The sequence below is a fragment of the Salvelinus fontinalis genome, chromosome 28, assembly GCF_029448725.1.
Source record: "Salvelinus fontinalis isolate EN_2023a chromosome 28, ASM2944872v1, whole genome shotgun sequence".
Classification (NCBI taxonomy): Eukaryota; Metazoa; Chordata; class Actinopteri; order Salmoniformes; family Salmonidae; genus Salvelinus; species Salvelinus fontinalis.
In genome coordinates, this window is record NC_074692.1 from 18314531 (window position 1) to 18332508 (window position 17978).

The following is a 17978-nucleotide window of genomic DNA, read 5'->3' on the forward strand; positions in this document are numbered from 1 at the left end:
AACACAAAACACAGTTGCCAGTGCTTCTTTTGAGCCTAAACTGTCAAACAAAATTATTGGAGGAGATCCCCCACAGGTATGTGGCTTACGTTATTATAATATAAATAAATTAACCCAAAAACGTAAGCTTGATTGACTATGATTAAAACAAAAGAATGCATATCGATGGATCATTTGGTCAGTCCTTGCATCCATTGCTCTGTCTAAGAATTTGAGACACTGTAAAAATGGCCTGTTTCTGAGTGTGTACATGTAAGTCAGAATATCTTTAATGTTATTAAGAAGTAGAAACTCAGTATTGAGAAGTCAGAATGAAAACAGAGCTTGGCCAGTGTTGATTGGTCAGAAGGTTATGGGTCTTTACACACGCTAGCCCCTAACACCTTCACTTTATTGTCCTCATATCATGCCCTAGTTCAGTAGGCAATCTACTCCCAACATTTATTTAGCAGGCCTATAACCTAGTTCATACATAAAAAAAATGTCTTAATAAGAATTAGGGACTATAAAGTTAATGGAGTCTATATTAATAATCAATTAAAGATCAAATATAAAATCAAACTTCAATTCAAACTTTATTTGAAGTGCATATAAAATAGCAACAGACTTAAAGCAATAAAATCTATAAAAAAACAAGGTCGGCAATAAAATAGATAAAAGGTTATCAAAGAACATAACACAAAAGGCGTCATTGATTCAAGGCCAAGCTAAAAAAGTCTGGTTGACAAATGGGACCTCAAGCAGTTTCACAGTACAATGCAAAGTTCCGTATAAAAAACGGACAACGCTGATCAGATCCTTACTCTTACTCTGATCAATAGCATCATACTGGACCATAGTCAAAAACACATTTCTTCAAGTGGCTATGTAGGTGCATGTTTGGTGCAATACTGTTTTCCATACAACCTTGCAAAGGTATCTCAGAACTGTTGCAAGGGGCGATGAGCCTCTCCAACTTGCTCTTGAGAAACATCTTACACATGAGATGGTACAGTCTTTGATAAAAGTCCCTTAATACATTTTACTGCATTGGGCTAAATCAGGGTCACAGTGTTTCTTGGTAGTCTTAAACAAATCTACTTTGAAACAAAAGTATACACCTCACACACATGGTTTTGAGCTCACAAAAAAAGGCACCTGTACAATGTCAAATATAATCAAATCAAATGTTAGTCACAACCTTACAGTTAAATGCTTACGCGCCCCTAACCAACAAAGCAGTTTAAAAAAAATACAGATAAAAATAAGAGATAAAAGTAACAAGTAATTAAAGAGCAGCAGGAAAATAACAATTGCAAGGCTATATACAGGGGGGTACAGATACAGAGTCAATGTGTGCGAGCACCGGTTAGTTGAGGTAGTATGTACATGTAGGTAGAGTCAATAAAGTGACTATGCATAGATAACACCAAGGGTTAAAGATCTTGCGTGGAGCCCCAGATTGAGGGAGATTATCAGTGGTCTTGTATGTCTTCCATTTCCTAATAATTGCTCCCACAGTTGATTTCTTCAAACCAAGCTGCTTACCCATTGCAGATTCAGTCTTCCCAGCCTGGTGCAGGTCTACAATTTTGTTTCTGGTGTCCTTTGACAGCTCTTTGATCTTGGCCATAGTGGAGTTTCGAGTGTGACTGTTTGAGGTTGTGGACAGGTGTCTTTTATACTGATAACAAGTCCAAACAGGTGCCATCAATACAGGTAACGAGTGGAGGACAGAGGAGCCTCTTAAAGAAGAAGTTACAGGTCTGTGAGAGCCAGAAATCTTGCTTATTTGTAGGTGACCAAATACTTATTTTCCACCATAATTTGCAAATAAATTCATTAAAAATCCTACAATGTGATTTTCTGGATTTTTTTTGTGTACCTATGATGAAAATTACAGGCCTCATCTTTTTAAGTGGGAGAACTTGCACAATTGGTGGCTGACTAAATACTTTTTTTCCCCACTGTACGTGAATTTAAATTTCTCTGTGTTGGTCTTCGCCTGTGTCCACATATTCCCTTGGATATTGTGAACTTCATTTTGACGTTGCAGTACATGGTTGTCCGTCAAGTGCATGATGGAGTAATCCTCTTTTTCATCAGGCATTTGTTGCAACGTGTGTGAGCTCGACCTGGATCAGTGTTGTTGAACAGATAAAAAGATGGTGGTAAAACCCAAATAGGCTACATGAAAGTTAAAAACATACACTAACAAATAGTGACATTTAATATAAACAGTGGCCTGAAAGACCTGGCAATAAAGTAGCCAACTTTATAAATTGTTATGATATACAGTATTATCGTTAGTTGGAGAATATTCCACTGGGGGACAAGATTATGAATGCTTTTACAGAGGAGACACAATCAACTCCGTAATAACAAACATACACGTACCATGTTCATCCTGCCAAAATAACTCCTGGTTCTGTTCTTGCTGCAATGGCAATTCTACTTAAAGCTACTTAAAGCTGAAATATGTAACTTTCTGGCGACCTGACCAAATTCACATAGAAATGTGAGGTGTAGAAATGCCATTCTCATTGAAAGCAAGTCTGCAGCTCTGTGGCAGGCTGGTAGATCTATGTCTGTTATTTCTATGCTTCCCGATAAGTTTAGTTTTTGTGTCTTTTACTTTCGGTTTTGTACACCAGCTTCAAACAGCTGAAAATACAAACAGCCCTTTTGATGGCACAATGATTTTCTACACTATACTTGCTTGTTTTGTCACTACACTGAAAGTAGGCGAACTATTTGCTAATGGTGGTTCATTTGCTAATGATTTTTCTTTTAATAGCGGGCAGTAAGGGATTTACAAATTAATCCTGGCGAGGTGGACAAATATAAGCCACAAGAAAAGTGAGGACAAATTTGTATTTGATTAGGACTTTGAATTTGTCCAAATATTGGTTATTTTAGCACTCAAAAATGTTACCTGAAATAGTGGTGCGAATATCATGCGTAAAATGTATTTCATGTTTTTGTTTTGACATGTCTTCGGAAGAACAGTCTGCACAACCACAGTGCTGCTGGTTAATCAGCTGAGATTAAGGTACACAGATGGAGAGTGGAGCATGGAGAGTTGGAAGTTGAGTAGTCTCACAAAGACATGGACTGACTGTAACATAGTTCTAAATCTTACAATTTTGTCAATGATTTTGTTATTGGACTGAAAGAAAGAGGTTTAAGTTGTGGGACACCCTAGACATACCAAAGGAAAAGGACATAAAAAAAAGTGATGACAGTGTCGCCAGAGGCAGGTCAGTTTAGAAATGTAAACCAATCCAAACATTATGAATATAGTATTGAGTTTTGAAAAACGTAGACATGCTCCACAGATTTACTGTGTTATTTTTTAAATTCATTAAATGGATTGATATTTTGGGGGGGGGGGTGAGATTCCAGTGTTCCAGACTTTGTTCATTGGGCAGAAAATTGTGGAGAAAACTTATTGTCTTCTGTAATTTCACAGGATCTGGCAAGTTGGTTAAAATAACTCTCTGCTGAAGAGAAGCATCGAGGGGGGGGGGGGGGGTCAACTGAAGACAGGATGTCTGATGTGGAGACAGACCCAGAGGAACTGGATGCCTTTGTAATAATCGCCCCACCCTGGCGCTCCCCTGAGATTGAAGACCTGATTGCACAAGCAGAATGGAAAAAAAGGGCCAAGCAAGCTTATGGGGAGAATTAGCGCAGTCAGAACAAAACCAGAGAAACCATCCACTTCCACAGCGGCCCTACCCAGAACATTTGATTGTTCAATAGACCAGTGGTACTCAAACTTTTTCACCCGGCCCCTCATCCAGCATTCGACACATCCCGCACCCCCGCACGTTCCAAGTCTATTTCTATGGGCACAAGCAGTTACATTTTATTTGTATATTTATTGGACCTTTAATTAACTAGGCAGGTCAGCTAAGAACAAATTCTTATTTACAATGACGGCCTACCAAAAGGCAAAAGGCCTCCTGCAGGGATGGGGAATTCAAAATAAAAATACATAAAATAAAAATATAGGACAAAATACACATCCCGACAAAAGAGACAACACAGCACGACATAAAGAGAGACCTAAGACGACAACATAGCATGGCAGCATCACATGACAACACAGCATGGTAGCAAAACAACACGAAAACAACATGGTAGCAACACAACATGGCTGCAGCACAACACAGGGTACAAACATTGCTGGGCTCAGACAACAGCACAAAGGGCAAGAAGGTAGAGACAACAATACATCACGCAAAGCAGCCACAACTGTCAGTAAGAGTGTCCATGACTGAGTCTTAGAATGAAGGGATTGAGATATAACTGTCCGGTTTGAGTTTTTGTTGCAGCTCATTCTAGTTGCTAGCTACAGCAAGCTGAAAAGACAAGCGACCCAGGGATGTGTGTGCTTTGGGGACCTTTAACAGAAAGTGACTGAAAGAACATGTGTTGTATGTGGAGGATGAGGGCTGCAGTAGATATCTAAGATAGGGGGGAGTGAGGCCTAAGAGGGTTTTATAAATAAGCATCAACCAGTGGGTCTTGTGACAGGTATACAGAGATGACCAGTTTACAGAGGAGTATAGAGTGGTGGTAAAGAACATCTAGCCACTCGAGAGCACCCTTACCTGCCGATCTATAAATTACGTCTCGTTAACCTCTTTGGGCTGCAGGGGCAGTATTGAGTAGCCTGGATAAAAGGTGCCCATTTCAAACGGCCTCGTACTCAATTCTTGCTCGTACAATATGCATATTATTATTACTATTGGATAGAAAACACTCTCTAGTTTCTAAAACCGTTTGAATTATATCTGTGAGTAAAACAGAACTCATTTTGCAGCAAACTTCCTGACAGGAAGTGGAAAATCTGAAATCGATGCTCTGTTCTAGGGCCTGCCTATAAATGTCCTTAATATTTATTAGAATACATGCACTTCATACGTCTTCCACTAGATGTCGACAGGCAGTGAGAGAAGAAATGGAGTGTATAACTTGATCTGGGGTCGAATAAAAGCTCTTTGTATGACGTGTCACCAGTTTCCTGTTTTCTGGAGAGTTTTCTGGAGATTTCAGCTCTAAATATGCACATTTTCGAACAAAACATAAGTGTATGTATAACCTGATGTTATAGGACTGTCATCTGATGAAGCTTATCAAGGTTAGTCAAAAATTATATATCTTTTGCTGGTTTGTTACGATCGCTAACTTTTGCTGCTGGGGAATGGCTTGTGTTTCTGGCTATTGTGGTAAGCTAATATAATGCTATATTGTGTTTTCGCTGTAAAACACTTAAGAAATCGGAAATATTGGCAGGAATCACAGGATGCCTGTCTTTCATTTGCTGTACACCATGTATTTTTCAGAAATGTTTTATGATGAGTATTTAGGTATTTGACGTTGGTGTCTGTAATTACTCTGGCTGCTTCGGTCCTATTTGTGACGGTAGCTGTGATGGTAGCTGCAATGTAAAACTGATTTATACCTCAAATATGCACATTTTTCGAACAAAACATAGATTTATTGTATAACATGTTATAAGACTGTCATCTGATGAAGTTGTTTCTTGGTTAGTTTGGTTGGTTCTTGGTTAGTTAGGTTGGCTTTGTGCGTGCTACCTGTGCTGTGAAAAATGTCTGTCCTTTTTTGTATTTGGTGGTGAGCTAACATAAATATATGTGGTGTTTTCGCTGTAAAACATTTTAAAAATTGGACATGTTGGCTGGATTCACAAGATGTTTATCTTTCATATGCTGTATTGGACTTGTTAATGTGTGAAAGTTAAATATTTCAAAAAAAAATATTTTGAATTTCGCGCCCTGCACTTGAAGTGGCTGTTGTCATATTGTGCCCGGCTTCGGGCTTGCAGCCCAAAGAAGTTAACCCAGCATGGGTAAACCGGTCATCTGAATCAAGCTTAGTTTGGCAGCTGGGGTGAAAGAGGAGCGATTACAATAGAGGAGCGATTACAATAGAGGAAACTATGTCTAGATTTAACCTTAGCCTGCAGCTTTGATATGTGCTGAGAGAAGGAGAGTGTACCGTCTAGCCATACTCCCAAGTACTTGTATGAGGTGACTACCTCAAGCTCTAAACCCTCAGAGGTAGTAATCACACCTGGGGGCAGAGGGGCATTCTTCTTACCAAACCACGTGACCTTTGCTTTGGAGGTGTTCAGAACAATGTTAAGGGCAGAGAAAGCTTGTTGGACACTGAGGAAGCTTTGTTGTAGAGCGTTTAACACAAAATCCGGGGAGGGGCCAGTATAAGACTCTATCATCTGCATATAAATGGATGAGAGAGCTTCCTACTGCCTGAGCTATGTTGTTGATATAAATTGAGAAGAGCGTCGGGCCTAGGATTGAGCCTTGGGGTACATTATCAAAAGCTTTGGCCAAGTCAATAAAAATAGCAGCACAACATTGCTTAGAATCAAGGAAAATGGTGACATCATTGATGACCTTTAAGGTTGCAGTGACACGTCCATAACCTGAGCGGAAGCCAGATTGCAAACCAGAGAGAATACTATGGACATCAAGATTCCAGTCAATTATTATTGACAAGTTTTCAAACAATTTTGATAAACAGGGCAAAATAGAAATTGGCCTATAACAGTTAGGATCAGCTTGATCTCCCCGTTTAAATAAAGGATGCACTGTGGCAGCCTTCCAAGCAATGGGAACCTCCCCAGAGAGGAGAGACAGGCTTGGCAATGATAGGGGCGGCAACCTTAAAGAAGAAAGGGTCTAAACCATCTGACCCAGATGTTTTTTTGGGATCAAGTTTAGGGAGCACATTTAGCACCTCGGACTCAGTGACCGCCTGCAGGGAGAAACTTTGTATCGGGGCAGGGGAAAAAGAGTGAGGAGCAATGGGGTTAGTCAAATTAGAAGGGCTGGGAGATGAGGAAATGTTGGACAGGCAAGGAGGCATGGCTGAGTCAAATAGGAATCTGACTTAATGAAGTGGTGATTAAAAAGCTCAGTCATGTGCTCCTTGTCAGTAACAACCATCAACATCAAGGAACACCGGCAGCTGTGAGGAGGAGGTCTTTAACCATTTTCCAGAACATCTTGGGGTTGACACACAGAGAAAGAACTGCTCCTTAAAGTAACTAACTGTGGCCTTCCGGATAGCCTGAGTGCACTTATTTCTCATTTGCCTGAACGAGAGCCAGTCAGCCTGAGTATGCATGTGCCGAGCCTTTCGGCAAATGGAATTCTTGAGGTGGAGTAACAATGCAAGATCATGGTCGAACCAGGGGCTGAACCTGTTTTTAATTCTCATTTTCTTTATGGGGGCGTGTTTGTACACCTCCTTAGCCCCTTCAAGACTGTTGAAAGAGCATTCCAGGTGAAGCTGATTGAGAGAATGCCAAGAGTGTGCAAAGCTGTTATCAAGGCAAAGGCTAGCTATTTGAATAATCTCAAATATAAAATATATTTTGATTTGTTTAACACTTTTTGGGTTACTACATGATTCCATATGTTTTATTACATAGTTTTGATGTATTCACGATTATTCTACAATGTAGGAAATAGTAAAAAATAAAGAAAAACCTTTGAATGAGTAGGTGTTCAAAAACTTTTGACCAGTAGTGTATGTTAATCTCCCAGTGATTTTCTTTTCATTAGGCTGCATTTACTTATGGAGTCAGAGAGGAATTCAGGACAGCCTGTTGAGGCTGAGTCCAGGTGGAGTCAGCACAAAACACCAGGAGAAACTAGGAGCTTTTCTCTTCCCTTATTTTTAAACCTTGAGACAAAAGAGACATGTATGTGTGCCATTCCTATGGTGAATGGGCAGGACAATATATTTAAGTGCCTTTGGATGGGGTATGGTAGTAGGTGCCAAGCACACTGGTTTGACTGTGTCAAGAACTGCAACGCTGCTGGGTTTTTCACACTTAACAGTTTCCTGTGTGTATCAAGAATGGTTCACCACCCAAATGACATCCAGCCAACTTGACACAACTGTGGGAAGCATTGGAGTCAACATGGGCCAGCATCCAGTGGAACGTTTTCGACACCTTGTAGAGTCCATGCATAAATTAATTAAGGCTGTTCGGAGGGCAAAAGGGGGTGCAACTCAATATTAATATTTTGCACACTCAGTGTATAATGCGCTGTGTGCAGCAATTTCTTTGCATTGAATTTCATTCCATTTCCTGAACAAAGGCAGTGACAGAAATGAATAATGACCACAGTACAAAATGGAGAGGCAGAGTCAAAGGGCTATTAGGGATAAATTGCTTAGGCAATTAGGATTAGTCACAGGTCAGATCCTGACAAAAGCCACTCTGACCCAGTCCATCAGCAGAATGGCCATAATGTGAAACACATTTAAATATCAACAGTACTGCCACAGCAGAATATAATTTAAGTAGCACTTGATATACTGTACATCATCAATATTCGGTCTGGTTGGCAGACAGCGGCAGAAAGAAATAGAGAGGAGAGGCTGCATCAACGATACTCCGACTCAACTTCATGCTTTCTTCAGTCGGGAGTTGCACATGTGTGTCTGGGCAGCAGCAACACAGGTAGTCTAAACCTTAGCTAACCACCATATACTAAAATATCCACACAAGCCACTAGCCAGGATCCATATATCAGTTAAAGGATGCTAAATAATTTTTAAGGATTTAAGAGCATTGAAAATCACAATCGTTTGGAGCAGCTGCACCCTGAAAGGTCTGTGCACAACCCTGGTCTGGACTGATGTAAAATTCACCAAAGTCAACAAATTTCACATCTGACAGAGGAAATCAGAACCCTTTACATAGATATTTTGTATTTCAGGACTAAGTCTCACCCATACACTGACATTCTCTGTCATTAATCCTACATTTATCCACCAGCTATTGTACAAGGAAGTCATTTTGACCAAAGTTTACCTCATGAACGCCAATGATTTATCGCCATCCAGTGGTTTTGATGGGAACCTCAGTCTGTTCCCATCTCCATGTCAATGCAGCTGTGGACACTGCTATATCAAAGATGGTTTAGTAAGAAGATATATCGAAAGAGTTTTTAGGATATCATACCAAGCATCCTTTGATATTTGATTTGACATTTTAAGACCCCTTTAAGTATTTCAAGAATATATAAAAAAAAAACATATATTTTGTATCTATATTTTTTACCCAATTTCATGATATCTGTAGTTACAGTCTTGTCCCATCACTGACTCCCTAACGGACTCAGGGGAGGTGAAGGTTGAGAGCCATATGTTCTCGGAAACACGACCTTGCCAAGCCGCACTGCCTCTTGACACACTGCTCGCTTAACCCGGAAGCCAGTCGCACCAATGTTTTGGAGGAAACACTGTACAACTGACGACAAGCGTGCATGCGCCCTGCCCACCACAAGGAGTTGCTAGAGCATGATGGGACAAGAACATCCCGGCTGTCCAAATCCTCCCCTAACTCGGACGACGCTGGGCAAATTGTGAGCAGGCTGGGACACAGCCTGGGATCGAACCCGGATCTGTCGTGACGCATCTAGCACTGTGATGCAGTGCCTTAGACGGCAGCGCCACTCGGGAGTCATAAAACAATTATTAGATGAAAAATAATGATTTTTGTCACTAAACAGTCTCCATATATACACTACTGTTCTAAGTGACTTAGAAATGTCCTTGTTTTTGAAAGAAAAGCACATTTTTGGGGCTGATGTTTTATTGAATATCTACATAGGCGTACAGAGGCCCATTTATTAGCAACCATCACTCCTGTGTTCTAATGGCACGTTGTGTTAGAAAATCCTAGTTTATCATTTTGAAAGGCTAATTGATCATTAGAAAACCCTTTTGCAATTATGTTAGCACAAGTGAAAACTTTTGTTCTGATTAAAGAAGGAACAAAACTGGCCTTAGTGTAACTGGTGTCTCGGGATGATGAGAGGTGTTGGGTTTGAGCCAGACATAGCGTTTTCCTTGATGGCCAAAAAGCTAAATTTTAGTCTCATCTGACCAGAGAACCTTCTGCCATTTGTTTGGGGAGTCTCCCATATGCCTTTTAGCGAACACCAAATGTGTTTGCTTATTTTTTTCTTTTGGAATCCACTTCTGGATGGTGTAGCAGCATGACGTGTTTGTTTTTGTCAAGTGTAAATATTCCGTTTTTTTTTTCTGTATACATTTCAATCTCTTTTTCCATTTTAGAATTAAATATACCTTTGCACAGCACGATATCAGCCTTGAGCATTTCGGACTGCCTTTTCTTTCACTACATCACCAGATTCCTGCCGCAAGCTCTGGACCATTACACCGGCTCATCACAGCTAGCTAGCTGCTACTGAGTGGCTATCGTGGATAACGCCCTTAAAAGCACCAGTTATCCTCGAGCTAGGCCCATTCCCTCGGCTAGCAAATGAAGTTTATCAACTACAAGACCTCTCTTGCTAATTGGCCTGGATCCTTTGTCGACACAGAGCCCCGCCGATCCATCACGACTGGTATGCTGACGTATTTCGGCCGATGTGCTCTCAACCGGCCTCTGCGTCGTTGATGTCGGTGAAGACCCAGCTACCAGCCCTGGCCCGCTAGCTCTCTTTGAACGCCGTGTTTCCCGCTCACCTAGCGTAGTAACGACTACCGAGTGGCTCCCTGTTTCATCCATTGCTGCTCATTGGACCCTATGATCACTAGGCTACACAGCTGATGCCTGCTGGACTGTTCAATAAAACGGTACTTCATTTTGTTTATCTGTCGGCCCCAGCCTCGAACTCAGGACCTGTGTGTAGCTAACTGACCCTCTCTGCCTGTTCATCGCCATTTACCCGTTGTTGTTGTCGTAGCTGTTTACCTGTTGTTGTCTTAGCCCTCCCAATCAACATCTGTGATTGCTTTATGCCTCTCTCTGTCAATATGCCTTGAATACTGTTGTTTAGGGTAGCTCTCATTGTTTTGTTTTTCTGCAGAGCCCCTAGTCCCGCTCTACATGCCTCGGTTAGCTCCCTTGCCCCACACATGAGGAGACCGCACCTAGCTAAACTGGTGCCTCCAGAGATGCAGCCTCTCTCATCGTCACTCAATGTCCAGGTTTACCTCCACTGTACTCGCATCCTACCATGCCCTTGTCTGTGCATTATGCACTGAATCTATCCTACCATGCCCAGAAGTCGATCCTTTTACTCTCTGTTCCGAACGCACTAGAAGACCAGTTCTTATAGCCTTTAGCCGTACCCTTATCCTACCCCTTTTCTGTTCCTCTCGTGATGTAGAGGTTAACCCAGGCCCTGTGTGTCCCCAGGCGCTCTCATTTGTTGACTTCTGTAACCGGAAAAGCCTTGGGTTCATGCATGTTAACATCAGAAGCCTTCCCCCTATGGTTGCTTTATTCACCGCTTTAGCACACTCCGCCAACCCTGCTGTCCTAGCCGTGTCCGAATCCTGTCTTAGGAAGGCCACCAAAAATTCTGAAATCTCCATCCCCAATTACAACATTTTCCGTCAAGATAGAACTGCTAAAGGGGGCGGTTTTGCAATCTACTGTAGAGATAGCCTGCAGAGTTCTATGCTACTATCCAGGTCTGTGCCCAAACAGCTCGAGCTACTACTTTTAAAAATCTCTCTCCAGAAATAATTATCTCACTGTTGCCACTTGTTATAGACCCCCCTCAGCTCCCAGCTGTGCCCTGGACACCATATGTGAATTAATTGCCCCCCATCTATCTTCAGAGTTTGTACTGTTAGGTGACTGCAACTGGGATACGCTTAAAGTAATGATGGACTGTAATTTCTCTTTTCTTATTTGAACTGTTCTTGCCAAAATATGGACTTGATCTTTTACCAAATTGGGCTATATTCTGTATACCACCCCTACCTTGTCACAACACAACTGATAAGCTCAAACGCATTAAGAAGGAAAGAAATTCCACAAATTAACTTTTAAGAATACTTTTCATTCCAGGTGACTACCTCATGAAGCTGGTTGAGAGAATGCCAAGAGTGTGCAAAGCTGTCATCAAGGCAAAGCGTGGCTATTTGAAGAATCTCAAATATAAATTACGTTTTGATTTGTTTAACACTTTTTTGGTTACGACGTGATCCCATATGTGTTACTTCATAGTTTGCCGTCTCCACTATTATTCTACAATGTAGAAAATAGGAACAAATAAATAAATAAAAAATAGAATGAGCGGAGCACATATTCTTGGGGGGAGCGGGAGAAGACGAGGATGTATTCAATGTAGATGAAGACGAACTGGTTCAGCATGTTGCGAAGAACATCATTCACCAGAGCGTGGAACACGGCAGGGGCGTTGGTGAGGCCAAAGGGCATGACCAGATATTCATAGTGGCCGTTGGCCGTGTTGAATGCACTCTTCCACTTGTCCCCCTCTCATATCTGCACCAGGTGGTAGGCGTTTCGTAGATCCAGCTTGGAGAAAACAGTATCCCCCTGGAGCGGCTCGAAGGCGGAGGAAATGAGTGGTAGCGGATAACGGTTCTTCACAGTAATGTCATTGAGTCCCTGGTAGTCAATGCACGGGCGCAGGTTCTTGTCCTTTTTCTCCATGAAGAAGAAACTTGCACCAGCGGGAGAGGAAGAAGGAAGGATAAATCCTGTAGATAGGGAGTCCCCAATGTAGGTCTCCATAGCCTTGGGCTCTGGCCTCGACAGAGAGTACAGATGTCCCCGAGGCAGTGTGGTGCTAGGGAGAAGGTCAATCCCACAGTCATAGGGGCGGTGCGGCAGCAGGGAAGTGGCCTGGGACGTTCTGAACACCTCCCGGAGGTCTTGGTACTCTGCGGGAATGGCACAGAGGTCCCGAGCAACTTCCGAGCCCCCGGGGCAGGTTGCACCAACTTCAGACAATGGGCATGGCGGAACGGACTCCAGCCCATGATAGCACCTGTAGATCAGTTGATTAGGGGATTGTTTTGCTGGAGCTAGGATAAACCCAAAACCACGGGAATCTGGGTGGATTTAATGAGCAGGATTGAATGGTCTCGCTGTGATTCCCTGACACACGTAGGTTGATGGGAGTGGTCTTATAGGTGACCCGCCCATCCAGCGCTCTAACATCCATGAGAATGGAGAAGGGCTTAGTGGGGATGTTCAGCTCGGAAGCCAGTGTGGCGTCCAAAAAACTCTGATCGGACCCAGAGTCAATGAGGACCCGGAGAGATTTGGACTGGTTTCCCCAGAGCAGAATGACATGAAAAAGGGGTGCGAGTAAGAGAATCAGAAAAGTTCTCCATATGGCCCACCAGAGAACCCACTCCTACCGGTGAGCCTGGACATTTACCGGGCAAAAGACCACAAAATGGCCAAAAGTCTCGCAATACAGACAGCTCCTTGTGTTGATCCTGTGTTGCCGCTCCGCTGGCGACAGCCCAGCTCTGCCTAGTTGCATAGTCTCGGGAAACAGTGCTTCGGCCGTCTTCGGTGACTCTCGAGGTAGGTCCGGAAACCTCGGCTGCTTTCGGCAACGGGACCGTCGGGGACTTGCGGGATGACTCGGAGGCGAGGTGGAATCCCTGGACGTGCGAGCGAAATCCAAAATTCCTCTCCTTCTTTCGTTCCCGCAATCGCCCATCAATGCGGGTGGTCAAAGCGAGGAGGGAGTCAAGATCTGTGGTTAACTCCAGGGGATAATGGGGAAGATGGGCGACACCTAGAGGGGGGTGGAGAAAATCACAAAGACAGGTGAAACAGATCAGGGTGTGACATGTCACCTGAAGGCCCACAGACCACATCCACATGCCAATCAGTCTCTTCACTGCGAACAGGGGAGAGAGATATGCCTTATCTACGTGGTTGGATTTGCTCAATTAAATTGTATTACAGGGTTGCAAAGTCATATATCGCAGCATTTCCAGGAGTGAGTGAGTGATTGCAGGAAAAATATTACAAGACCAGACATAAGCTACAGTAAGGCATCAAACACATCCACATCCACATTGTACATTACATTTATATGTGTCATTTATGAGACTAATTCAGAGAGATTTAGATTAAGCAAATTCAACTTTAAAGACTTTAAATCACAAGTACACCCTATTGTTTAAAATAAATTGTTGTAATCACAGTGCTTGGATGAAAAAAAAAAATGTAAGATCAGAAATGAATCATTATTCTTCAAAAATCAAGTGGCATTCCTTAGTTGACAGGACCAATGAGCATCACAAAAGAAATCTGATTGAAACAGTCGGTGTTCTGTTACTTTGGAACAACTTTAGAACCTCTCTGTGGCTGACATTCCCATTTAATAGAGACCAGGTGAAATGCCTCCAAACCACAGTCAACAGCTTTAGAACTGTTATCGCAGATATTGTGTCATAAGGACATTTGTGGAAATAAGGGAATAAGTTAACTCGCAGAGTTAGGACATAACTGAGTCATCGTGTCAGTTACAGTGTTTAAAAAAAGTGTGATTCTGATATATTCCAAGTAATTGGGCGTCACTCTAAAGCGGGAAGGTGGAACAAACGAGTCAGGAGTAGGTTTTCTGGATTGAACAAAGTTCTATATTGAGGGCATTTGGTCAACACAAACACTCCAACAGAATCAATGAAAATCTCCAAAGGAAAAAAACATACATCTTCTTCTCCAGATCAAACAGGAACACAATACGATTGTCTTTAAACTACAACAAAAAGTCACGGGATTGTCACCGTCTTAATGGTTCTTCATAGATCGCTCCTCTGTCTCGGTGGCCATCTTCCAGAGATAGTTTCCCCCTCCCTCTTCTGCTGGTTCCATACTCTCTCTTATAGGGGAAGGAGAATATCTCATTAGTAGTGTCAGCTGTGCTCAATTGCCTCAGGTTACCTTGTCTCCCATGCCTTGTTGGGCTACCATCCGTGAGCCCAGCCTGCCCTCTGGTGGTCCTTCCACAGTACTCTTAACTTAAGTATGGAGCAGATGAGGAAGGAGGCAGGGAGCTGTGGAGAGATAGTCAGCAGTTTGGTCAAACTTCGACAAGATAGATTGAGGTTCCCCTCTCACTTTAAAGGTCCAATGCAAGCCGTTTTTTAAAATCTCAATATCAAATAATTTCCAGGTAACAATTTCCTACCTTACTGTGATTGTTTTTAATTAAAATGGTAAAGAATAAACAAAAATAGCGTCTTAGTAAAGAGCAATTTCTAAAGCAAGAATTTTGATAGTGTCACAACCTGATCTGTGTCGTGGAAATTCAATACTTGGTCATTTCTTCAAACAATAATCTTATTTAATATCGACTAATTATTGCAATAATGAGGCTGGTCGACCCCCCACCCTTGAGTGTTGGACTGAGTAACCTAACCTTTACACAAATGCAGAATAGTACATATAGCTGACACTAACAACGCTCAGTCATGGTTGGTTCAACCCCCTCATGCAGACCGAGGAGCATCATAAGCCACTCTGTGTTCATCCTGTCATTATCTGCATTAAAGTAATTATTATAAACATGCAGAGATCATCCGTTCACCTAATCTGCCTCTCACAAAAACACAGCGGTTAGAACCAAAAATCAGACCAAATGTCCATTGCTCGTGTTTCTTGGCCCAAGTAAGTCTCTTATTATTATTGGTGTCCTTTAATAGTGGTTTCTTTGACCATGAAGGCCTGATTCACGCAGTCTCCTCTGAACAGTTGACGTTGAGATGTGCCTGTTACTTGAACTCTGTGAAGCATTTTTGGGGGCTGCAATCTGAGGTGCAGTTAACTCTAATGAACTTATCCTCTGCAGCAGAGGTAACTCTGGGTCTTCCTTTCCTGTGGCAGTCCACATGAGAGCCAGTTTCATCATAGGGCTTGATGGTTTTTGCGACTGCACTTGAATAAAATGTAAAAGTTCTTGAAATGTTCTGGATTGACTGACCTTCATGTCTTAAAGTAATGATGGGATGTCATTTCTCTTTGTTTATTTGAGCTATTCTTGCCATAATATGGACTTGGACTTATACCAAATAGGGCTATCTTCTGTATACCACCCCTACCTTGTCACAACACAACGGATTGTCTCAAACATATTAAGAAGGAAAGAAATTCCACAAATTAACTTTTAACAACTCACACCTGTTAATTTGTATTTCTTATCGATTCCCATTAGCTGCTGACAAGGCGGCATCTACTCTTCCTGGGGTCCAGCAAAATTAAGGCAGTTCATTAAATTTTCAAAACATAACAACACATTTACAGATTTCACAACACACTGTGTGCCCTCAGGCCCCTACTCCACCACATATCTACAGTACAAAATCCATGTTATCGTGTGTGTGTATGCATGTGTCTGTGCCTATGTTTGTGTTGCTTCACAGTCCCCGCTGTTCCATAAGGTGTATTTTTGTCTGTTTTTAAAATCTAATTTTACTGCTTGTATCAGTTACTTGATGTGGAATAGAGTTCCATGTAGTCAAGGCTCTATGTCGTACTGTGTGCCTCGCATAGTCTGTTCTGGACTTCGGGACTGTGTAGAGACTTCTTGTGGCATGTCTTGTGGGGTATGTATGGGTGTCCGAGCTCTGTGCCAGTAGTTTAAACAGACACCTCGATGCATTCAACATGTCAATACCTCTCATAAATAAAAGTAGTGATGAAGTCAATCTCTCCTCCACTTTGAGCCAGGAGAGATCGACATGCATATTATTAATTTTAGCTCTCTGTGTACATCCACGGGCCGGCCATGCTGCCCTGTTCTGAGCCAATTGCAACTTTCCTAAGTCCTGAACAGTAGTCCAGGTGCGACAAAACCAGGGCCTGTAGGACTTGCCTTGTTGATAGTGCTGTTAATAAGAAGGGCAACGATTTATTATTGATATACTCCCCATTACAGCTACTGTTGTATCAATATCTTTTGACCATGACAGTTCAGTTCAATTTGGTCAATTTCCACATTATTTCTTACACAATTTTGTTGAGGTTTAGGGTTTAGTGAAGGATTTGTCCCAAATACAATGCTTTTAGTTTTTAGTTTTATAAATATTTAGGTCTATTGTCACGTTCCTGACCTGTTTTCCTTTTTCTTGTATGTATTTAGTTGGTCAGGGTGTGAGTTGGGTGGGTTTGTCTATGTTTGATTTTCTATGTTGGGATGTTTGTGTTCGGCCGGGTATGATTCTCAATCAGAGACAGCTGTCAATCGTTGTCACTGATTGAGAATCATACTTTGGCAGCCTGGGTTTCACGTGTGTTTTGTGGGTGTTTGTCTTCCGTGTAGTCGTTGTGCCACACGGGACTGTTTGTCAGTTTGATTTTCTATTTGTTATCTTGCTTCATATAGTGTTCAGTTCGATGCTAATAAATTATGGACACTAACCACTCCGCGTATTGGTCCGATCCTTCTCGCCTCTCCTCATTAGACAGCCGTAACATCTATCTTATTCCTTGCCACCCACTCTGAAACTAACTGCAAGTCTTTGATAAGTTGCAGTCATTTCAGTCGATGTAGTAGCTGACATGTATAAAGTTGAGTCATCCGCATACACAGACACTCTGGCTTCACTCAAAGCCAGTGGCATGTCATTAGTAAAGATTGATCAAAGTAATCGGCCTACACAACAGCCCTGGGGAATTCCTGATTCTACCTGGGTTATGTTGGAAAGACTTCCATTAAAGAACACCCTCTGTGTTCTGTTAGACAGGTAACTTTTTATCCACAATATAGCAAGGGGTGTAAAGCCATAACACATGTTTTTCCAGCAGCAGACTATTATCAATAATGTCAAAAGCCGAAGTTACCTGTCTTCGGCTTTTGACATTATCGGCTTTTGACGAAGAAAAACTGAAGTTTAACAAAACAGCCCCCACAATCTTTTTATCATCCATTTCTCTTAGCCAATCATCAGCCATTTGTGTAAGTGCCGTGCTTGCTGAATGTCCTTCCCTATAAGCGTGCTGAACGTTTGTTGTCAGCTTGTTTACTGTAAAATAGCATGGTATCTGGTCAAACCCAAATTTTTCCGAAAGTTTACTAAGGGTTGGTAACAGGCTGATTGGTCTGCTATTTTTTTAACCTTTATTTAACTAGGCAAGTCAGTGAAGAACACATTCTTATCTTCAATGATGGCCT